The sequence below is a fragment of the Monodelphis domestica genome, chromosome 2 (genome assembly GCF_027887165.1).
Source record: "Monodelphis domestica isolate mMonDom1 chromosome 2, mMonDom1.pri, whole genome shotgun sequence".
NCBI classification, from domain to species: Eukaryota; Metazoa; Chordata; class Mammalia; order Didelphimorphia; family Didelphidae; genus Monodelphis; species Monodelphis domestica.
The window spans coordinates 132,731,474-132,756,375 of NC_077228.1; the positions used below are offsets into that span (position 1 = coordinate 132,731,474).

General features: G+C 35.4%; 1 protein-coding gene across 9 annotated transcripts in view; it reads left to right on the forward strand.

The window, feature by feature from the left end:
- Positions 1–24,902, forward strand: part of DISP1 (dispatched RND transporter family member 1) — a 303,781-nt gene that overhangs the window by 18,371 nt on the left and 260,508 nt on the right. The window contains exon 1 of one of the 9 annotated variants that reach the window (XM_056815976.1): positions 13,095–13,887. The exons of the other annotated variants lie outside the window; for them this stretch is intronic. The gene's annotated coding sequence lies outside the window, so the exon portion shown is untranslated. Of the gene's footprint in view, positions 1–13,094; positions 13,888–24,902 lie in introns of those variants that run through there. 9 annotated transcript variants of the gene reach the window in all.

Below are 24,902 nucleotides of genomic sequence, written 5' to 3' on the forward strand. Positions count from 1 at the left end.
GGAGTAAAAGTTTAAAAATGCCTCCATCTTCCAGTCATTCCTTTACAAATAGAGAAATGGGTTGTATGAAATTTAGATTACTCCACCCTACTTAGATCTTACTTTATGGAGAAAATGAAATTGTAATCTCCTGATTGAACAATGAAGGTAGTTAGTTCTTACTTTATAATGAAGCTAGAACTTTAAGCCAAGTCTATATTAAGATCTTAATACAAAAAGGTGTTAAGTAACTATAAAGGGTAAATTAATCACAAAAAGATTAAGAAACTACCAAAAGGTGAACTTATCAAAAAAGGTTAAGTAACTCAAAAGTTATAATCTAATCAAAGAAGATGAGAACTAAAGAATGGGCAGTCCTGGAGAAAAGCCTTTGATGTGATTGGTAGATGTAAAAATTTAGAGGAGGGGACACAAGGGTAAAAGGTCTATATATTTCGTGTCACTTCTTCTCTCCTATACCTTTTGGTGGTGGAGAGGTGGCTGGTGGCAGCATGCTGGGCCTTTCAGCATCCTGGCGTGGCTACAGCTATTGTCTGGTTCAGTGGTGAGTTTCTGGCTGAGCTTTCCCTCCTTTATTTCCAAACTTTATCCTCTTAGAAGCCTCTAATCTCCTTCAGACACCTAGCGGCGGAGATCTTGAACTCCCCCTGGCACAGGCCAGGCAGGAGAAATACTATATCCTCTTCCCTCTTTCTCCTTAAAATCCTTTCCTCTATATTAATTAAAATTACCATAAATTTCCAGACTGACTTGGGTATTTTATTTGGAATTTTTTCCCTGGCGACCAATTAATTTAGATTTTAAGTCACAACCCTAAAATTATCTCCACAGTTGTTACCCTAAGGACGATGGTGTCTATTAAAAGTAACTGCAAAATCCTTTGAAATAGCAGGGAATTTTGAAAATTTAATAACAATAAAATAGATACTTCTAGTAGACTCTTGTTAGTTTTTGGAAAATAACATGTGGGAAATAGTTAAAATATCACTTGCCTTTTCTCAAAGCAATGACTAAAGAAAAATAATGATACAGTCATCCCTCACTATATTGTGTTTTACTTATCATGGCTTCACTGTTTCACGGGTTTACAAAAATATATCTAATTCTTTATTGTGGAGTTTTCGCTATATTGAATGATTTTGTGGATGGATACTATACTGTACACAGTGGAAATGCAGGACACCACTACTACTTGCGCAAGTTTGCCAATGTGAGATTGTACACAGCTGAGAGCAAAGTGGGTGTTTCTGTATTGGGCGATGGAATGAAAGGCGACCAACCACAGTGCTGTGTTATGTATCCTGGGTGCTGATTGGCTTAGTGTTTATAAGAGTATGGGAAAGGTCAATAAGAGTGTGGAAAAGATTTAAAGGAGTGGGAAGTGAAAGAGTTAAAAATTTTGAGTTTTGACTAAATACAAGAATTCTAAAGTAATATTGTGGTCGCTGATTTAAAAAATATTACAGCTTAAGTCAAAATGACTTTTAGCAACTTTATTTACAAAGAGGTGGAAAGAGTGAAAGTGGAAAAATGTAGATAAAGTGCTGCCTAGCTACAAATACCCTAAGTGTAATCCTAATGTCTCCAGACTGCAAATGTGAATCTGAAAGTGAACTTCACCAGAATCCAAAATCCTAATTAGGAAGCCGAAATTTGAAGAGCCAGGAAATGCTGGAGAGTATGCCTAGAAACTTCAGTGCATGAGAGGTTAAGATCCCTAAGAATCTCACCAGAACTCATGCTGAAGGGAGTGTCCCACTGAAGCACCAACAAGTAGAGAGGGTCTCCTCACTGAGGAACCAAGGAAGGAATCACTCTACTCACTACTGCAGGATCTAAGAAACAGTCTCCTCCTCCATTCTGGTTCACCGATGCAGAATCACCTAATCCTCGAGCTGGCCTTTTTAAAGCAGTTTTCTCCATGTCACTTCCTGTTGCTCCCCCACTTTACAGGAACCAGTTATTTCAATTTTCCTAGCACTGCCCAAGGTGGGGTGGGGAGGTAGTAACCTTTGGAGGTATGAGCTTACTCTGTGATTTGTGAACACTTTTACTTAGTGTCAAGTAGGGGGTACTTTAAGTTCTTGATTTGATTAACCAAAAATATTCACGGAGAGGGTTAATCCTATCTTCACAGAAGGGTTTATAAAGCCTCAAAATATATAAATAATAAATATAACACCACTACTTAGCAAATTTTCACCTATTGCAGGGGTCTCCAGAATGTATCTCCTGCAATAGGTGAGGGATAAGTGTATAACACCATCAGTAGTACTACTTGTGTAACAAGTAAACCCATATTTCAAATAATATTCTAAACACATATTCAAATACTTCAATCTGTTTTTTAAAGGTTGCAGAATGGAGGTGGTTAACTATTATTTTTAAAGTACTATTTCAACTTTTTTTGTGTTAATATTTTAAGTACTTTTGGTGCATTGTAGAAGTACTAATGTATAAAGTATCATACAGTATTGGCATAAAGAGAAATACTTGCTTTTTTCCCCATTGGATGGTTCTTAAAGATTTTCAGCACTGTCTGTCTTTATTATTGTAAAATGGGAAATGGAAAGTGGGAACAAGGGTTTTTTCCCCTGTATTTTCCTTTAAAAAATATCAATTCTTTTTATATGTGCAATTTTTATCATATGAAATTTTCATTTTCACTTATTGTGGGTTCCAGTTTGAAATTTAAAGTTCTGACTTATGGCCTTTTGAAATAAGCTTCTTAGGGATCAGCTAGGTGGCTCAGGGAATTGAGAGTCAGGGTCAAAGATGGGAGGTCCTCAGTTCAAATCTGACCTCAAATACTTTTTAGCTGTGTGACCCTGGGCAAGTCACTTTATCCTAATTGCCTAGCCCTTATAGCTTTTCTGTCTTAGAATCAATACTTAATATTGATTCTAAGACAGAAGATAAGGATTAAGGAAAAAAGTGAAGAAGAAATTGAATCAGTAGGATGATGTAAGATATGAAACTTCCCCTAGAGAATATGCCTACATTTAAAAAAAATTAAAAAATATTCCATTACTTTTCATCTTAAAATCAATATTGTATATTGGTTCCATAGCAGAAGAGTGGTAAGGGCTAGGCAGTGGGGGGGGGGGGGAGGTGATTAAGTGACTTGCCCAGGGTCACTCAGCTAGGAAATGTCTGAGACCAAATTTGAGCCTAGGACCTCCTATTTCTAGGCCTGGATCTCAATCTACTGAGCCACTTAGCTGCCACTGTCTCTATATTCTTTGAGGAAGGAGCAACATTCTATGTTCCATATAGTGATTGATAAAGGAGGTATATAGACCTCAGTGTATTTGAGGAAACTAGTTATTTACTTCCAATGGGAAGAGGTATGTTATGATTATTGATAATTTTCTACTAAGGGATATGGAGATAGCAATTTTAGAGATGACTAATCAAGAAGTATGTTGTCTTTCAGGAATTTTTCTATGAAATGAGATAGGATGCTTGCTGAAATAGATTAAGCCATCAGCAAATTTTTATTAAGTGCCTACTGTGTGCCAGTTCTTGTGTTAATGACTGAGGATATAAGGACAAAAATGAAATAGTACTTATCTACAAAGAGTTTAAATTATAGTTAAGGAGACAATATAGAATCATAGCTATTAATAACTCTAAGGGTAATGAGGCTATCTTAGTCCAGTTTAATTTTACAGGTGAGAAAACTGATTCTTAAGAAAGTGAAATGATTTTCCCCAAATCACATAGTCTGCTAGTATTTTTATCTTTTCCCCCTTCCTCCTATCATGACTTCTCATTCTAAGACCTGGATTTTATCTAAGCTATCTCCTAAGCTGTCCTAAGCTATCTCCTCTTATGTAGGAATATGCAAAATATAAGTTAATTGAATGGGAGAAGGGCACTAGTAGGCAACTGGATCAGGATAGATTTCATAGAGGAAGTGCTTCTTGAGTTGAGTGTTGAAAGAAACCAGGAATTCTGAGAGTCAGAGGTGAAGATAGGAGCCTATTACTTGGAGAATAGCTAGTACAAAAGCCAGAGGGGGAGCTGGATTCTCTCCTTTGTTGTGTTTTGAAATTCTGAGTTTTTACAGAATGGATATTACTCCAAGGAAATTTATTAAAGTTGTAGTTTTTAAAAGAGCACACTTCAATAACTGTTAGAGATATTGCAAGTGGCTCTTCATGTGGGGAAACCAGTTGTTTCTAAGAACAGAAGAAAGTTTGGTCAAAAAACAAAATTCATGCCAAGAGCTAACAAACTATTGATGAAAAAAAACAGCCTAATAATCAGAAAACAAGCAAAGATCTTAAGGAATTGGCAGCTAAAGATGCTGTTACTGATTACAGTATAGGATAGGTGAAAATAAGATTAGTATTAAAAAAAAAGATTAGTAGCTGCTATGAAGAAAAAATGCTTATTGTGGGCAAACCAATAGAAAGAATAGAATATTGAATATTGGAAAAATGCATTTTCTCTGAAGGTACTTACTTTTTTTATCTAAGGATATGCCAAAACCATTGCCAGAAGAATATCTAAATGAGTATAAGATTTGAACCTCATCAGACTATAAAACATCTACTTCAGAAACTGTTTTGAGGATTTTCACACTTTTAGTGGACCTCAAAGTTATGTCCCCATTGTGAGAATGTAGAACTTGGCTAAGTATAATGTTATACTGAGAAACAGAATTGTTTTCTAAGTACAGAAATTTCCATATGGAGATGGAGTACTGAAACATGAACTTGAGTTAGGCCACACATCACAGAATGTTAAAAACTTATCTAAAAGATAGAGAAAAACATGGTTCTATGGCATGGTAGCTTTCTTGACTTAAATCCCATTGAAAACCTTAAACTGAAAGGAATGGACTGTTTGTTAAAGGTATGTTAAATATCCAATGGGATGTGTGGTTTCATGATGACAAGGATATTATGTCAAAATTTTGTGACCTCAGTGCCAAATCATATAAAATGAGACTTTTTTGAGGGAAAAGGCAGAAACGAATCCCTTTGAGTACTTTAAAGGGTAAAGAAACCTAGGGTCGTAAGTGATCAATTCAGAATCTTAGAGGCTATTGAGTCACATTGGGCCCAAAATATCAATATAAAGTAGAGGCAGATGTATGTTCTTTTCTCTCATTTCTGCTCTTCCACTTACTACTCTCTGGATGCTAACTTGAATACTTAAAAAAAAAATACCTTCCATCTTAGAATCAATACTGTACATTGGTTCTAAGGCAGAAGAGTGGTAAGGGCTAAGGAATGGGGGTTAAGTGACTTGCCTGGGATCACACAGCTAGGAAGTGTCTTGAGGCCAGATTTGAACCTAGGACCCCTTGTCTCTGGGCCTGGCTATCAATCCACTGAGCCACCCAGCTACCCCCTACTTGAATACTTTTGTTGAAATGCATTAATAAACAACTACTCTGGGAACAAAGCTTCCTTTTTTCCACTGCCCTAGTGGGACTGTAAGTGGTGGGAGATGAGTGGCCTCTTCAGTGTTTGGTTGGTATGTTGTAGTAGGTGGAGTGTTGGACCCAGTGGTGGAAGACTGAAGTTCAAATCCTGTCTTGGACTCCTTGCTGTGTGACCTTGGGCAAATCATATAACTTTTCTTGGCTTCAGCTTCCCCATCTTTAAAATAGAGTTTAAAATAGTGTTTCCCTCACAGGGTTTTTGTGAGGGTCAAATGAAGCAACAGAAAACATTTCATATAACTTTATGTTGAGTTGTTTTTAGTTGGGACTGACTATGTGACTCATTATGGGGGCTTTCATGGTAAAGATACTAGAGTGATTTGCTGTTTCCTTCTTCAACTCATTTTACAGATGAGGAAACTGAGATAAAGAAAGTTAAGTGACTTGCCCAGAGTTCCACAGCTAATAAATTGTCTGAAACCATATTTGAAATCAGCTCCTGATTCCAGGGCTAGCATACCTTAAAGTGCCATGTAACTGTTAGTGATTATATTTTCATACTTTTTATCATGTGACTAATGTGTCAGTTTACAAGGTATCCTACTTAGTTACATAATAACTCAGATTTCTAAAACTTAGACTAGCTACATTTTTATTGTCATACATGGGCAGCTATTTGTTGCTACCAGAGCTCCAGGAAAAATTTGCAGAATAGCCTAAAGTTGTTATTGGTAGCTTCCCATCTTTCTTTATACTCCCATTTTCTTGGCACTCACTTGCTTTTTTCTCCTGGAATCTAATTACAGTTATGCAGCCCTCTTGCTATCCAGAGCCCTTCATTGCAGAATAATATTCAGGTCTTGTCCAAGTTCCCCATGCTCTAAAATTACTTACCCTGTCTTCTCCCTAATAAAGATTTCTGGCCCTGAAGATACTAATAGAGGGGGCTAGTTGATTAAAATAAGGTGGGAATGACTTTCAGACTTGAGGTATTTCCCTCCCCTGTTCCCCAGCCATGGTATTTCCATTTAGAAAAGGACTGGGTGAAATTAAAGACATTAACAGGCATTATTTTATATTCCAATGAATCTAACAATTTAAGTAAAATGAAAAATACTTAAAAAGAATAATTACCTAAATTAACAGAGGAAGAAACAGAATATCTAAATAAATCTATTTTAGAAAAAGCAATTGAACAGGCCATAAATGAAATTCCTAAGAAAAAAGCATCTGGACCAGATGGATTTATAAGAGAATTCTAACAAATATTTAAAGGTCAGTGAATTCCAATATTAAATAGATAAAATATAAATACAAATAAATAAATAAAATAAATTATTTGGAATAATAAAGTAAAGAAGGAGTCCTACCAAACTCTCTTTATGAAACAAGCATGAGATTTTGATATCTAAACCAGCAAGAGCAAAAACTGAAAGAAAATTATAGACCAATTTCATTAATGATTATGGATATAAAAATTCTAAATAAAATACTAGCTACAAAACTACAACAATAAATCACAAAGATTATACATTGTGGCCAAACAGGATTTATACTAGGAATGCAGGAATGGTTTAATATAGGGAAAACTATTAACATAATTGAATATGCCAATAACAAAAATTAACAAAAATCATATGATTATGTTGATAAATGCAGAAAAAGCTTTTGAGAAAATATAATACTCATTCCTATTAAAAACAGTTGAAGGGGGCACCTTGGTGGCTCAGTGGACTGAGCCAGGCCCAGAGACAGGAGGTCCTGGGTTCAAATTTGACCTCAGATACTTCCTAACTGTGTGACCCTGGGCAAGTCACTTCACCCCCATTGCCTAGCCCTTACCACTCTTCTGCCTTGTAACCAATACATAGTATTAATTCTAAGGTGGAAGGTAATAGTTTCCAAAAAATAAAAACACTTGAAAACATAGGCACCAAAAGGATTTTTTCTTGATAAGAATCATCTATCTAAAACTATCAGCAAGCATTTTTTTTTTGTATTGGGGATAAACTAGAAACCTTCCCAGTAAGAACAGGAGTGAAACCAGGATGTCCATTCTCACTAATATATTAATATTATATTAGAAATGCTAGTAGTAGCAGTAAGAGAAGAGCATTTCTTTAATTGAAGGAATCACAGTGGGCAAAGAAGTAATAAAACCATATCTTCTTACAGACAATAAGATGGTATACAAAATCCTAGAGATTCAACTATGCATTAGTTGAAATAATTTTAGCAAAGTAGCAGGATATAAAACAAATTCTCACAAATAATCAGCATTTCTCTGTATCATCAACAAAAGCTTGCAAAAAGAGATAGTAAGAGAGAATATATTTGGAAATATTTTATTTAAATTATTATTGCATTTAAAATACCTGCCAAGACAAGCCCAGGAATTACATGAACATTTTAATAAAATACTTTTTATACAAATAAAGTCAGATCTAAATGATTGAGAAATATTAATTGTTCATAGCTAGGCAGAGTCAATATAATAAAAAAGACAATCCTACCTAAACTAGTTTACTTTTTCAATGCCATCCCAATTAAATTGCCAAGATTTTTTTAATTAAGCAGAAAAAATAATGACCCTTCATTTGTAAGAATAAAAGGTTAAGAATACCAAAGGAATTAATGAAAAAAATATAATGGATGGAGGTTTAGCTGTACCAGATTTTAAACTATATTATAAAGCAATAATTATCAAAATTATCTGATACTAGCTAAGACATAGCAAGATTACTCAGTAGAACAGAACAGACTTACAACAAACATGATTATAGTAATCTTGTGTTTGACAAAAGTAAAGAGTCAAACTTTTGGAATAATTCACTATTTGATAATAACTGTTGGGAAAACTGGGAAGCAGTGTGACAAAAAGTAGGTATACATTAATATCTTAGACCATTTACCAAGAAATAATCAAAATGGATACATGACCTAGACATAAAGGGAACATCATAAGCAAATTGGAAAAACAGGGAACATATTACCTATCAAATTTATGGATAGGAGAATTTATGAGTAAATGAGAGCATTGTGAGATGTTAAATGGCTAATTTTGGTTAAATCAAAAAGGTTTTGTACACATAAAATTAATGTAGTGTAAAATTTAAATTAATACCAATAACAATAACTCCAGGTTCTTATTTTCCATAGAGTTTTATTGATCATCACTAAAGACAGAGAAAGCGGATTAAAGCCTAATCTCACCTAACTGACCATTGCATGGCTCTTAGCCAGGCGCCTCTGGAGCATTCTGGGAAAGAGAGAGGGGGCAGTGCCACATGAAAACTTTTATCCTCCATCCTCCCCCCCCCCAACGCACGTGCATTGACATCCATTCAGGCAGCATAAGTATGCAAATGGGATGCTGGGTAAGATGAGCTGGGTTTGAGGGGTCTTGGGGAGAGAATTCTATCTATACAGTAGTCAAACTTAGAGGGAAAGCAGAAAAATGGGGAAAATTTTATAGACATTTTCTTAGAGGTCTCATTTCAAATGTATAGGGAACTGTCAAATTTATAAGACTATAAGCCATTTCCCAATTGATAAATAGTCAAAAGATATGAATAGACAATTTTTCGATGAAGAAATCAAAACTATATATAGCCATATTAAAAAATTCTCTAAATCATTGATTGTAGAAATGTAAATATATATTGATTAGAGAAATGTAAATAAAAACAACCGAGATACCATCTCACACCTATCCGATTGGGTAAAATGATGAAAAGGAAAAATGACAAATGTTGGAGGAGATATGGAAAAAATGGGGATAGTAATATGCTATTAGAACTGTGAACTGAACCAACTATTTCAGAAGGGAATCTGGAATTATGCCCAAAGAATTATAATACTCTATACCTTTTGATCCAGCAAATATCACTATTAAGTTTATTTACCAAGGTGATCAGGGAAAAAGGAAAAGAACCTATATGTTCTAAAGTATTTATAGCAGTTCTTTGTGGTGCTAAAGAACTAGAAATTGAAGGGATGTCCATTGGTTGGGGAATGGCTAAACAAACTGTGGCATGTGATGGTGATGGAATACTATTATGCCATAAGAAATAACAAGTAGGTTAGTTTTTAAAAAAACATGGAAGGATGTATGAAATTATGAAGAGTGAAATGAGCAGAACCAAGAGAACATTATATGCTGCAAAAGAAATATCATTTGAAGAATAATTGTGAATATCTACCTCCAGAGAAAGAATCAATAAATAGAAACATTTGTAACATGATTTTTTATATATGTGTGTGTGTATATGAGAGAGAGAGAAAGAAAGATGTGATGCCTTTAGTGTGGAAATGGGGAGGGAGATACCTGGGAACTTTAATGTAATAAATAAAATTTAAAAAAAAGGACTGGGTAACACAAATTAATCTGTAATTGCCATAATATTATCCTTTCTCTGTCACTTCATGCTATGCAGGACAAGACAGTAGTGGTTCCCTTCTATTGGGCTCCATTTTGGGAACGTAGATACTTTATGATTTCTGGAAGACAAATTAAGAGACAGTAACATGTTCTGGGCAAATCTACAAAGTAGATAGATTATCAGGGAGCCCTGCTGTCTCCTGTTTCTCTTATCTTTTGTCCTGTATTATACCTTTTATCTCCACCTTTGCTACATTTGATTCCTTTCTAGTTTATAAATAAAAACTACTAACTTTATTAAATACTTTTTTAAAATTTGCCTTCTTTCAAAGATAAATAGCTTGGTTAGCCGAACCATTCCCCCCTCCCCCCTAATTTTTGATGAACTTGATGTTTCTACAGTTTTAAGGCACCTACAGTGTTCATCAGGCATCTGCCTTTTTTTCTATATAACTTAGTGGGTTTTTCTTCTTTAAAACAACAACAATAATAATATTTACATAATTTTTTACATCTAGAGCAGTGGTTCTCAACCTTTCTAATGCATGAACCTGCAATACAGTTCCTCATATTGTGGTGACCCCAAACCAAAAAATTATTTTGGTGGCTATTTCAAAACTGTAATTTTGCTACAGTTATGATTCGGAATGTAAATACCTGATATGCATTATGTATTCTCATTGCTACAAATCAAACATAATTTAAACATAGTGATTAATCACAAAAACAATATTTAATTATATGTTGAGAAATATTAATCCAGCAGGAGGCAGCCTGAGCACTGGGGTGGGAGGTAAGTCCTGCCTGGGGAGGGGGTCCCCAGACACTGCCTTCTTCCTGTCATCTCCCTCCAGCTCGAGCTGAGGCTTCACTTTGCTGGGGTTACTTGGCTCCATTATCCACTCCAGGAGTTATCCGCTCCAAGACTCATTCTTAACTCCTTTGGAGCCAGCGCTCAGGTGCTCTCTCTGGGTCTCTGTTTGAGTCCGGTCTCCAGGCAACAGGGTAAATCCATCGCCCCTCATAGGGGGAGGGCTGCTGATAGGTAACTAATATTAGTACAATGTGTGGGCAGGAGGGTCCCCGTTCTTTCCAAGATCTTGCTATAAAGTAGCGATTTCTCTGTGGCTAAAGCCATTGGAAAATATGTATTTTCCAATGGCTTTAGGCGACCCCTGTGTTTTGGTTGTTCCACCCAAGCAGGGGTCGTGACCCACAGGTTGAGAACCACTGATCTAGAGAATTGAAGTATGTTCCTAAATCCAAAATTCCCTCTATTCTTCTGAAAAAAAGAACTTTCATTTGAGGAATTTCCAAAGAAACACCACCAAACTTTTTTTTACATTTTTTTGTACTATTTTTAGAGCACTTAAAAAAAATTATAAGCATGTTAATCTTAGCTAATTATTTTTGGTACACCAATGTTCTTTCAGAGGAAGATTGTTTTACTATTCAGTTATTATTTTTAAAATACTCTTTAGTGAAGTTAGTCTATAACTATTTAAAAAATTTATTTGAAGATGGGTGGCAAAAATGGCAATATTCCATGCACAGAAATCCTCAATAAATATTTGTTGGATGAATGAAATAATGAGGATAGGTGGCAGATTAAGCATGGGAGCAATTCACATAAAATTTTATTTCACCTGGAATGTGAGGCAAGAACATTTCTCAGATTACAGCATGCTGCAGGGCAGGAATGTAAGCTTTGATGATAATCACTTAAAGTCCTTTTCACTTGCTTTCCAGTCAGAGGTTACTGTGGGTTGGAAAGAATATAGAAGGAGATAGGGAAGAAATTTCCATCTTTGTAGGAATTATTCTAGAGAGCTTCATCTTTTTCAATCCTGGTTAAAAAAATTGCTATGGAAATGAGTAGAAAATTATTGGTTATATAATAAGTAATTATTAGACTCTTGACCAAGAAACCAGCTCTAATGATGTGATTTTACTAGTTGTAACTCAGTCTTAAATAGCTCCTTTGGGTGTGGTATATAATCTCAAACATTCTTTGGAATTCTTGTGTTTTTCTTCAGTTTTTAAAGGTATGTTTTTCACCTAGGTCAGATTCTGCTACCCAGAGACTATACTTATTTTCTTGGTCTGAGTATTAAAGTCAAATGAGAAAGAAATTCTAGCATTATTAGCATTGGATACCAATGACTCAGGTAGTGGCTATTTATATTTATTTGGTTTTGGGGGACAGAATGAACTGTCACATTGAATTTCTAATGTCAATTCCATTAAACAAGGATTTTTAAAAGTCGCTACATAATGAGAGACAATGGGGATACCAAGGCAAAAACAAAACAATCTTGGCCCTTAGCAAGTTTACATTACTGAAGGCTGGTATGGTAAGTCACTTGTACCCAATTAAATGAATACAATATATACAAAGAATAATTTTGCTGTAGTAGAGAATATGAATAATTGGGATGGAGTTGTTTATTCTTGTAGATTTTGTATAAGAGAGGTCACTTGAACTTAACCTTGAAGGAGTCAAGGGATTCCAAGAGGTAGAAATGAAGAGGGGCAGTCTGGGCATAGAGGAAAGCTTGTAAAACAATGGAGATGGGAGATGGAATTCCATGTATATTGAAGAGTAGACTATTTTCCCAGAAATGTAGAATGCAGGATGTAAAATCAGTCTGCAGAGTTGGAGTTAGATGGTAAAGCATTTTAAATGCTCTTTCATTATTATTTGGGTCTGGCACATATGTGGATTACTTGGGATGGTTATCTCCACAGGGAGAATTTACGAAGTCTATTTCAAAGAGAATCATGGTGGCATCTAAGAGAAGTATCTTTTTAAATATATTTTATTTTCCTGTTTACATGTAATAACATTTTTCAACATATGTTTTCCAAAATCATAAAATCCAAATTGTCTCCCTCTCTCCCTTCTCTCCCCTGCTCCTGGAGATGGTAAGAAATTTGTTCTGGGTTATACATATATTATAAGAGAAGGGTCTTAAAAAAGGAGGAGCATGTTTAGATATTTTACAACTGGTTTTGGTTGTTCCGAGGAGGTTATTTGGTTGTCTACAGCAGTGGTGTCAAATTCACATAGAATGAGTGTGTTGATTTGGAAAACTACAAATAACATTATCTCTATTGTACTGTCTTTTTATTTGTTTTATTAAACATTTGCCAATTTCATTTTGGTCTGGTTCTGGCAACATTGGGGAGTTTTGCCAGCCTCAAGAGGGCTGTGAATCGGATACTAATGGTCCACAAAAGGGTCCAGCAGCTTCAGTTTCACTCTCTTTCCTTCATTTGCTTCTGAGGCATCTCAGTGATTCCTTTATCCTTCATTTTTAGGAGTTCCTTTAGGAACTGAGATGAGAACTCATACATCAGAGAAGCCCCCATTGGACATGTATTTGATGAGACTTATGTAGAAACTGAGCCTACTTTTCCTTTCCTCCATTATCTGAGATGGTGTAGGAGGGGAGCATGTTTGATTTATTGGGGGAAAAAGTTTGCACTTTGTTCTTGATATATGTCTTTGAAGTTGTTTTTTCCCCCCTAATTTATGTTGGTTAAATGAAATTGGGATGCTAGTTAGAACCTGCTTTCCCTGCTCCTTCTCTCCCAAGGCAGTCAAGAGAACATAGTTGTTGAGAACTCAAGCTTATAAAAAGAGAAAAAACCCAAACCTCAGGGTGCCTTTTTGGAACCCAGAAAGGAGATATAATAAGAACAAATATCCTCCTGAAGATGGCTTCTTGCTACTTGGGGCATCAACACTGGACTGGCTACAACATCTGGCTTGGGCTCTAATTCACAGATTCCTGTGGTTTGTTCTCCTTACCTTCCAGAACTCCTAAGACTGGAGATTCTATTCCCTTCATCAGGTGACATGGGTAAAAGCGTCACCAAGATTCTCCCAGATCAGTGAGACTCTAGTAACTGAAGCTGATGAGTCTTTTAAAATATTTCCAGCCAATCAAAGAACTTCAATTTCAACATGTATTTAGACTACCAGGACTAGTTATAGACTATCTGCAACATGTTCCACAAGCTTCAAGACACTTCTCTGATACATTATTATGAGTTTCTTTGAAGTAGGTTCCCATATTCTCCATGTGGAGAGTCAACATCCCAGGTACTCCTGTGTATGCCTACTGAAAGAATTTTTTGAGCAATAGACACAGATCATTCATTTCCTTTGGGTTGCTAGACTAAGACTAGAAGAGAAATAAAATTTATTTTGATCGTATTTTACTTATTAAGCCAAGTAGATCTTACTATATTTGCATTAGTCAGTTCCCTGCCTTCATACCATTGCAACAGCAACACAGATTGGAAAAATGTCACATGGCATTGGATTTAGAACTGTGGGTTAGATTTGACACATTGATGATGGCTTTGGCTTCAGTATCTTTCTCTTCTGAGAACTTTTCACTACATCACAGAATGTTAGAGCTGGAAGGTGGACGGGATTTTACCCTACTATATATTTAGAACTGGAAGTCTAATTCCTTCAGTTTACAAATGAGCAAACTGAAGTCCATCAAAATTGAGGAACTTCTTTGAGGTGACACAGAAGTGCTAGTCATCTTGTATAGCCTCCTCACTTCTTATGGAGAAACTGAAGCCAGGAGGAGAGGTGTTGAGGCTTCATTCAGAGTTAGGGGTAGAACCTGGATAAAAATGGAAATTGCCTGGAACTAGCTAGGTATTTCATGTGAGTTTATTGAATATTCATTTGATGTTGACTTCTGTGCCATACTGCATTTCTTACCAGTTTTATGCTGATATGACTTGTGGTCATGACTTGGGTTAGATAAGCCATGTCATGCTTCTGATTCACTGTATTTCAGAAAGATTGAATAAATATCAGCTCTTTATAAAGCGCTGGGGTAGAGTATAAAATACAGAGATGAGTAATGCACAGCGGGTATTAATCTCATTGGGTTGATGGTTTAATAGAGAGACAGACAATATAAATAACTAATAAGGCTTAGAATATGTGTGTAGGAAACATACAAAGAGCTACCAAAAAGTCAGGAATGTTTGCTATAATCACTTACTCTGGGGTGGAATGGATTAAGATTTGTTGTTCTTTAAAAAATCAATATTAGGCTTAATTACTAAATTCAGGATTTGAGCCCCTGTAGTAGAAACCTATATCTCTTTTTTGTTCAAATATAGCTGAAGATATTTGATCTTTTGTTTGTTTCTGATATATAAGGTATTGGATTGTTCTGAAATGCCTTAGTAGGCCAGATTTATACTCTGTATTATGTACTTAAAAATAAAGTCATCTGTAAAAGTTTCCACTTATAAAATTTTTCTATTTGGCATTTACTTTTTTAAGTTCTATGTTTAAGTGTAGGATTTTCCATTTCCATAGTAAGAAATGCTTTCCTATTAAGTGTTAGCACTTACTAGTCCCTTGAAAAACATGGAATCATGTTTTACCTCTATTATAGCTTCTCTCTCCCCTTGGTTAAAGGGTATTTAGTCTACTTGCCAACTGGGCCCAGTATATGTACTTGGAACTTGGTATGGCAATCTACTCTTAATTATCTGCACTAATGAAAGTGAACAGCTATAATATTTATATTAACTTGGAAATAATGTAAATTACCTCTTTCTCCTCTCTTACCCCTAACCAGGAACAGATTTAACTTCCCTTATGATTTGCTCAAGTCAGTACTGTACTAATATTAATTCTCATTTTCTGAATATACAGGTGAAAGAGTTGGGGAACATGATAGAGAGTAGGAGAAAATCATTCCAGAATTTAAAATTTGGTATAGGTAGACCATAAATTGTTAATTGAGAGTTAATTTTACCCTTCATAATTTTACAGTTAGATAAAATAAAGTATCTTAGGACAATATTATTTTCAGATTTTGACCCAGTGCAATTGTTTGGAAGACATGATTTGACTGTGGCATGTCAAATTCCTTATAAGAATATGCTTGTTTGTCACAAAAAGTATTAACAAACATTTATCATGATAATTTTCTTTATTGAAAAGTATGTTGTTATTATTATTTCTAAAACCCTGACCTTCCATCTTAGAATCAATACTATGTATTGGTTCCAAGGCAGAAGAGTGGTAAGGGCTAGGCAATGGGGGTTAAGTGACTTTCCCGGGGTTGCATAGCTAGGAAGTGTCTGAGGCCAGATTTGAACCTTGGACGTTCCATCTCTAGACATGGCTCTCAACCCATTGAGCCACCCAGCTGTCCCCCAAGTATGTTATTTTAAAAATTGTCTGGGGTAAATAATTTTAATGCTATGATATAATTACCGTTATCTTTTTCATTGACTTAAAAAAAAGAAGTAGATCTGTATTAAAGTAGCAGCTGGGGTATCTTAATTTGGCTGTAGCATTTTATATTCTTGGCATTGTGGTTCAGTAGAGGAAAAAAAAGATCCTTAAAATTAGACTTTGTCCTACTTGTGAGGCCCTAAACACATTTGTATTTTCTTTTGGTAAAAGCAATAATTGTTGAAGCACTTCACTTAGTCTAAACAATCTGTTTTATTTGGAAACTTTAAAAAATACTCTTTTTGGGAGGAAAAATACAGAAAAAAGACAGAAGATAAATATTACAGAATGCTTTATTAAAGTGATATTATTTCTGATAAAAAATACACATTGAATTACTAGACTAATAACTAAAAAACAAACTAGAAATTTTCTTTCTTTCCTAGTCTTAGCTTCTTGGTAACCCAAATTTAATGACCTATATGTTAGTCTAAATATTCTTTCACTATGAAGTGAACATAAGCTTCTATCCTTTGCCAAGTTGTCTGTAATACGTTACATTTAAAAATTACATTTTGTCTTGTTCATGTTATCATTACATGATTGTTAAAAAAAGGGGGGGTGGGAGGATTAAAAATTTATTTTGGAAACGATACTTGTGATTTGTTTGGATTTTGAAGGTCTTAGCATGCCCAGGAGATACAATGATGCTAAAAAAATTCTGTTAGAAGCTGTCCTGGAATGTAGATGGATTGTACATAGAACAAGAAAATGTTTTTTGAAACTTTTGAGGTTTTACCCCATTTTCTCCCCTAAGTTGGGGACTTATGTGATTATGTGATACCTTGCTCATTGTGGGTGCTCAGAAAATAGTTATCAAGTAAGTGGTTAGATCTTACCATGAAGAAAGTAAAATATTCTGACGTTTCTCTTCTGGGGATCATGTAATATTTGTTTACCCTGCACTTTTGCTCAAGAATGAGCCAAAAAAATGACTTGTTCTGAGCATGGGGTACTTGTGTTCTGTAAAGCTTATAGTGAAGCAAATATTTCAACAGGATTTGTATCATAAAACTGAAACTGCTGGGATCATGTCAAGACCTGTTTGTATTGGGATTCCTTAATGGCACAACTCTGAGACCTTAATAAATAAAAATGTGTCATTTCAGGATTGGAAGTAAGCTTAGATGTTATTTAGTCCAGCCTGTAAATGAACAAGATTTTTCTCTACAATATACTCAACAAATAATCAGCTTTTAAAAAAATACATTCAATGAAGAGAAAAGCAACAAACCTATCCACTCCTGAGGTAGCCCTGTCCAATTTGGATAACTCTAATTGTTAGGAGGTTTTTCCTTTTAAAAGCCTAAATTTGTGTCTCTGAAGCTTCTTCTCATTACTTCTGTTTTTGCTGTCTGAGCCCAAACCAAACAAATTAATCTCTTTTTTTTGAATGTTGTTCAGTCTTTCATTTGTGTTTAAATCTTTGTGACCACATGGATCATAACTCATCAGGTCCTTCTGTCCTCCAAATTCATATTAATGGCTTCCATGGTACTCTATGCATGTCATCTTCTCCTTTTACCTTCAATCTTTTCCAGTATTAAGGTCCTTTTTCAGTGTTTTCTCATTAGGTGATCAAAATATTTAAGCTTCAGCTTCAGTATTTAACCTTCCAATGAAGAGTCTGAATTAATTTCTTTAAGTATTGACTGATTTGATCTTCTTGCTATGTAAGGGACTCTCAAAAGTGTTCTCTATGAGGTGTCAAAGAGGCATGCATGCAAAGGACAGAAAAAGCTGAGAATGACAGGTGATCCATGATCCATCCTCTTTGACAGAGGGCAGCTGGGCAGCTCAGTAGATATGGAATCTGACCTAGAGCCTGGAGGTCCTAGGTTCAAATCTGACCTCTGGCACTTCCTAGCTGTGTGACCCTGGGCAAGTCACTTAACCCTCATTGCATAGCCCTGACTGCTATGTGAAAGGCCTTAGAACTGATACACAGTATTGATTCTAAGACAGAAGGTAAGGGTTTTTTAAAAAAAGTGTTCTCTATCATGACAGTTTTCTGCAGTGATTCTGCAGTGCTCAGCTTTCCTTATAGTCCAGTTTTACAACTATACATTACTTTTTGAAAAACCATAGCTTTGATTACATGGACCTTTTCTGGCTATGTCATTTCTCTGCTTTTTAGTATGCTGAGTAGATTTGCCGTAACTTTCCTTCCATGGAGCAAGTATCTTTTAATTTTATGACCAGTTGCTGTTTGCAATGATCTTTGAGCCCAAGAATATAAAATCTGACTCTGCTTCTATTTCTTTTCCTGCTATTTTCCAGAAAGCGATTGGACTGTTTGCCAAAATCTTAGTTTTTTTTTTTAATGTTAAGTTTCAAGAGAGCTTTTACATTTTCCATTTTCACCCTTATTAAGAGACTTCTTAATGCTTCTTCACTTTTTGCCATGAGTGGTATTGGTATCTTCTACATATCTCAGATTATTAATATTTATTTTGGCAACCGTAATTCCAGCTTTTGATTTGTCTAGCTTGGCATTTCACATGATGTACTCTGCAAATAAGTTAAATAAATACAGTGATAAATACAGCCTTGTCATTCTCTTTTCCCAATCTTAAACCTATCAGTTCTTCCATGTTCAATTTTAACTGTTGCTTTTTGGCTTACATGCAGGTTACTTAGGAGATGAGTAAGATGATCTGGTACTCCCATCTCTTTGGAGACTTGCCACATTTTGTTTTGATTCACATAGTCAAAGGCTTTAGTATAGTTAATGAAGCAGTAGATGTTTTTCTGGAACTCCCTTGCTTTCTCCATAATTCTAAGAGTGTTAACAATTTGGTCTCTACCTTTGTTTGTCTGCCTCTTTGTAAACCAGCTTGCTCTTCTGGTAATTCTTGGTTCACATATTGCTGAAGCTTAGCTTGCAGAATCTTAAGCATAACCTTGCTGGCATGTGAAGTGAGTGCAATAGTTTGATAGTTTGAACATTCTTTGGCCTTGCCTTTCATTAGGATTAGTCTATAAACAGATATTTTCCAGTTCAAACTGCTGAGCTTTGCAAATTTTCTGGCATATCAAATGCAGCACTTCAACAGCACCATCTTTGGGGATTTGAAAAAAGCTCAACTGGAATTCCATCACTTCCTTTAGCCTTAACGTCAACAGTGCTTCCCAAGGCTCATGTGACATCATTTTTCAGGATGTCTGGTTCTAGATCAGTAACCACACCATCATCATTATCAGTGATGTTAAATTCTTTCTTATATCGTTCACCTATATATTCTTGCTATCTCTTCATAATTTCTTCTCCTTGTGTTAAGTCCCTACTATTTTTGTCTTTTATCATGCTCGTTTTCACATGAAACATTCCCTTCATATCCCTGGTTTTCTTGAAGAGATCTCTTATTTTTTCATTCTTTTTTTCCTTCTATTTATTATTTTCTTCTATTCTTCATTGCTCATTAAGAAAACATTATTTTTCCTTGCTCTTGTCTGGAATTCTGCATTCTGTTGGGTATAAATTTCCCTTTCTCTCCCCACCTCCCCTTCCTTTAGCTATTCGTAAAGCCTCTTCAGATATCCATTTTGTTTTCATGTTCTTCTTTTTCTTGGTAATATTTTCATTTTTGAGAGTATATCCCACATCACTTTTTTTTTTACTTTTTTATCGACTAAGGGCTACTCTATTTCTTCTAAGGAATTCTTACCCACAGCATACCCACATGCAATGATTACTTGAATTAAATTCACATGTTCCTGTTCTTTGCATTCATTGACACCCAAGATGTTGATGTTTAATCTTTTCATCTCCTGTTTGACCACATCCATCTTATTTTGGTTTATAGATATTATATTCCATGTTCCAATCGATCTTTATAGTTTTGGATTTCTCTTTTGTCACCAGACACATTTGCTATTGAGCTTCCTTTCAATTTTGGCTCATCCACTTCATTCTTTGTGGAGCTACTTGTAGATGTCCTCCACATTCTTTCAAATGATTGATGTAATCTGACCAAAATAGTGGGCTTACAATTTCCCTAGTCTTGGGGTTTTTACCTCTCATGATGAAGCCTAAGATAGTTTTAACTTTGTTTGCCCTGTATTGTTGAGCTTGTGGTTCAATATAATACTTAAACCTTTTTTTCCCCAGATGTTTGCTGTTAGTCAGCAAGCATTTATTTATTTTTCAATCCTGTATAGTTTATCATTAAAATTTTTTCCAGTTACATGTAGAAACAATTTTTGACAATTTTTTTGACATTTTAAAAATTCAGAAAATAATTCAGATGCTCTCTCTCCCTCTCTCCTCTTTCTTCCCTCTCCAAGGTGGTAAATACTCTGGTACAGGTTATACCTGAACTTTTCGTGTAATACATATTTCCATATTGCTCATATCATGATAGAAGACTCATCATACATATAGTAGAAACTTCATGAAAGAAATATAGTGGAAGATGATATGTTTTGATCTGCATTCAGACTCCAACAATTCTTTCTTTGAGGATAGCTTTTTCATCATGAGTCCCTTGTGCTTGTCTTGAAGACTTTGCTTTGCTGATAATGTCTTAGTCATTTGCAATTTATCATTGTATAATATTTCTGTTATTGTACATACTATTCTCCTGGTTTTGCTAATTTTATTTTCCATCAGTTCATATAAGTCTTCCCAGGTTTTTCTAAACTCATCTTTTTATCATTCCTTATGGCACAACAACATTCCATTACAACCATATTCCACAGCTGATTCATCAGTTTCTAATTCTTTGTCACTACATAACAAAGAGAACTGCTAAAAATTAAAGAAGCATTTATTAAGGAATTACTATGTACCAGGCATTGAGCACTAGGGATACAAAGAAAGGCACAAAGCAGTATCTCTGACTTCAAGAAATATAAATATATATATGTATAATTAAGGAAGAGGAGAAGGCAATAAGCATTTGCATATTGCTTACTGTGTGCTAGAAACTGTGTAAAAACACTTTACAAATTTCTCATTTGATCCTTACAACAATCATATAAGGTAGGAGTTATAATAACCTCCATTTTATAGTTGAGGAAACTGAGGCAAACAAAATTAATTAATATGCCCAGTGCACCTTGCAAGTATCTGAAGTAGGATATGAACTCAATCAAGTCTTCCTGACTCCAGGCCCAGAGCTCTCTATATGCTAGGTGCCAAAGCTTGGGTGCTAGAAGTTAGATGTGAACTCACAATTCCATAGTCAGACCAGAATGAGGGATACAGCGTATAAATAGGTACATAAAAGATATTATATAGAGAGTAAATGGAAGTAATCTGAAAGACTTTAGTAACTTAAAGAAGGATCAGGAAAGGCTTCCTATTGAAGGTGGGATTTGAACTGAGCTAACACAGGAAAGAGATAGTGCAAAGCTATATGAAAGATGGAATGTTGTATCTGGGGGACTGCAAGTTTGGTCGATTTAACTATATTGTAGAATACTTATGGTGGAGGCAGAGGGGGAAAAGCATAAGAAAATAAGAAAATTATATAGGTAAGAAGGAACCAAGTCATAAAGAGCTTTAAGAGTCAGACAAAGGACTTTTTCTACTTGATCCTTTAAAGTGATAGGGAGGTATTGGAATCATTCCTCCTTTATCTTGTATTTTTGATGCTTATTTTTTTTGAATCAGCCTTAGACTTCACATTTATTATTATAGATTTTTATTTTAGTTTATTCCAGCTAAGATCTGTTGAAATCTTTTTGAATCTTGACTCTGCCATGCAAGATAAAAGCTAAATCTTCTAACTTTATATCATTTATAGAGTTGAAATTTATGGCATTTTTACCTTTGTCTGATTTATTGATAAAAGTGTTAAATATCACAGTACTAAATGCAGATTCCTGAGACATTCCACCAAAAATCTCCTTCCAAGTTAACATTTATCCTATTGACTATTTCTTGGGTCCATTCAGCCATTTCCAAATCCACCTAACTTTACTTTCATCTAGCTCACATCTCACTTGCTTCCCTAAGATTAACATTTAGTTAAATATTTTGCCTAAAATCTAAATAAATTACATTTAGAGTATTTTATTAACTTACTAGTTCAATAACTTGTCAAAAAAAAGAAAACAAGGTGGTGTTTTCTTTCTTTCTTTTTTTTTTTGCTGCGAGTTGCTTTTGATTAAAAAAAAAAGACTTTCTTTATGATCACTGTTTCTTTTCCTTTTCCTTCTGCCCCTGTGTATTGGCTCTAAGGCAGAAGAGTGGTAAGGGCTAGGCAATGGGGGTTAAGTGACTTGCCCAGGGTCACATAGCTAGGACATATCTGAGGTCAGATTTGAATCCACGACTTCTCATCTCTAGGTCTGGCTTTCTGTCCACTGAGCAACCTAGCTATCTTTGATCACTGCTTCTTTTAAAAAAATGATTTATCGATTTCTCTTGTGCTTTTATCATGGTCTTTTCAAAGTGAAATGATCTGCTATAGGGAACATGTATGACAAATATAGTCTGTAGTTCTACTGCAGTTCATAAAAGGGGAGATGTATCTTCCTACCATAAAGGGAGAGATATATCTCATCATCTGTTCTCTGGAACAGTCTTTGGTTTTTTTTTTTTTTAAACCCTTACCTTCCATCTTGGAGTCAATACTGTGTATTGGCTCCAAGGCAGAAGAGTGGTAAGGGCTAGGCAATGGGAGTCAAGTGATTTGCCCAGGTCACACAGCTGGGAAGTGTCTGAGGCCAGATTTGAACCTAGGACCTCCCGTCTCTAGACTTGACTCTCAATCCATTGAGCTACCCAGCTGCCCCCAGTCTTTGGATTTTTTAAAAAATCTACTTAAGAGTTCACCACCTTTTAGTGAACTTTTCTACAATTAATAGAACACATTATTTTCTTTTGCTTCTGGCTATTTCTTTTGCTTTGTATTATTTCATATGAATCTCTTGTTTTTCTGAATTCCTCATAGTTTTAATTTCTTATTACAGTTTAACATTCCATTATATTCATATTGAAATTGAGGGGTTCAGTCTTTCAGGATAGAGGGAGAGGAAAAGAAAGGAGACCTCCCTTCTCAAAGAAAGGGTTCAGGGGAGATAGCTGATGTTTAGGGTTGGCTCAGAGAGAGGAGAGGGGGTTTGAAGATTTTTCCCCTTCTGCCTTCCTTCCTTAGCTATGGCTGCTCTCCCAGATTTGCTCTTGTTCCTCTTGTCCCCCCTCCACTACTTGAGACCAAATGGTCTCTCCTTGATCTCTTCACTCACACTTGATTCAAGCTTGGAGAAAAGATAACTATTTTAATGTCAACTTAATCAGGGTAATACAAAGGAATAACTGGCAGAGAAAGAATGGGAAAGGAAAGTGGGAAAAAGAGGGTCCCCGTCTCTATCTAAAACTCTTTTTTTCTCCCTCCTCGAGTTTGGGAGGAACTCAGGCATTGGCAGCCTGAACCCCCTGAGAGAAAGTCAGGTTGGCTGATCCTGGGTTTGACCCCTTAGCCACAGTTCAGACCCAGGGCAACAGGATCTGAGGTAAAGTCTGACAGAGATTCAAAATGCCTTTTCTCAGATTTCACTTCAATTAGTCTCTTCAATTGGGAAGTGTTGGGGGGAAAGGATTTCCAGTCACAAGTAGGAAAAAGTAGGTAAACCTTAGGAGAAAGTCTTATTCAACCTTCTCTCCTTGACTTCTCCAAACTGAGAGAGCAACTGCTCTTCCAGTCAGAATATTCCTTTCTTCCAGATTCCAATCTCCTAGGGCCTTTCCCCCATCAAGATGATCAGTTCCACGCACTCTTTCATTAGTGCCAGCCTCAGTCACAATATAACATGGATTTCTGACCCAGCAGTTCCCTAATTGATGGATACCTGATTTGTTTCCAGTTTGCAAAGATACTGCTATGAATATTTTGATATATATTGTAAATTTGTCTTTTTTATTTCATTGAGGTGTGTGCCCAGTAGTGGAATTGCTGGCTCTTTAGGGTTTATTCACTTCTAGCATAATTCCAATGAATCACTTTATAGCTCTACTAATAGTATAGAAAGGTATTCATTTTTCCATAGCTCTCCAACTCTTCTTTCATTTTTGTCATCTTTGCCAATTTTTAGGGTGTGAAGTAAAATTTTAGATGTTTTAATTTGCATTTCTCTTACTTTTATTGACTTGGACTATATTTTCAAGTGCTCATTATTGTTCACAGTTCTTTTTTTGAAAACTTCATATTCTTTTCCACTTATTTTTTTTTTTGGATTACTTGTTTCTCTAGATGTATGCACATGCAATTCCTTTTAATAATACATGCTAGAGAAGAATTGAGCAAACTTAGTAACCTTTTAGAATATTATAGAAAAAAAAGAACCCAATACCCATACCTCATTTATTTATTTATTTGTTTGTTTGTTTATTCATTCATTTATTTATTTATTAGATTTTATTTAGTCAATTTAGAACATTATTCCTTGGTTACAAGGATCATATTCTATCCCTCCCTTCCCATAGCCCACTCGCAATTACACTGGGTATTACATGTGTCCTTGATCAGAACCTATTTCCATGTTGTTGATGTTTGCTCTGGGATGTTCATTTAGGGTCTATATCCCCAATCATATCCCCCTTGACCTATGCAGTCAAGCAGTTTTTCTTCTGGGTTTCTACTTCCACAGTTTTCCCTCTGAATGTGGATAGTGTTCTTTCTCATAGATGGGTTATTCAGGATCACTGCATTACAATTAATGGAGAAGTCCATTACATTCGATTGCACCACAATTTGTCAGTCTCTGTACAATGTTCTCCTGGTTCTGCTCCTTTCAATCTGCATCAATTCCTGGAGGTCATTCCAGATCACATGGAATTCCTCCAGTTTATTATTCCTTTGAGCACAATACTACTCCATCACCAA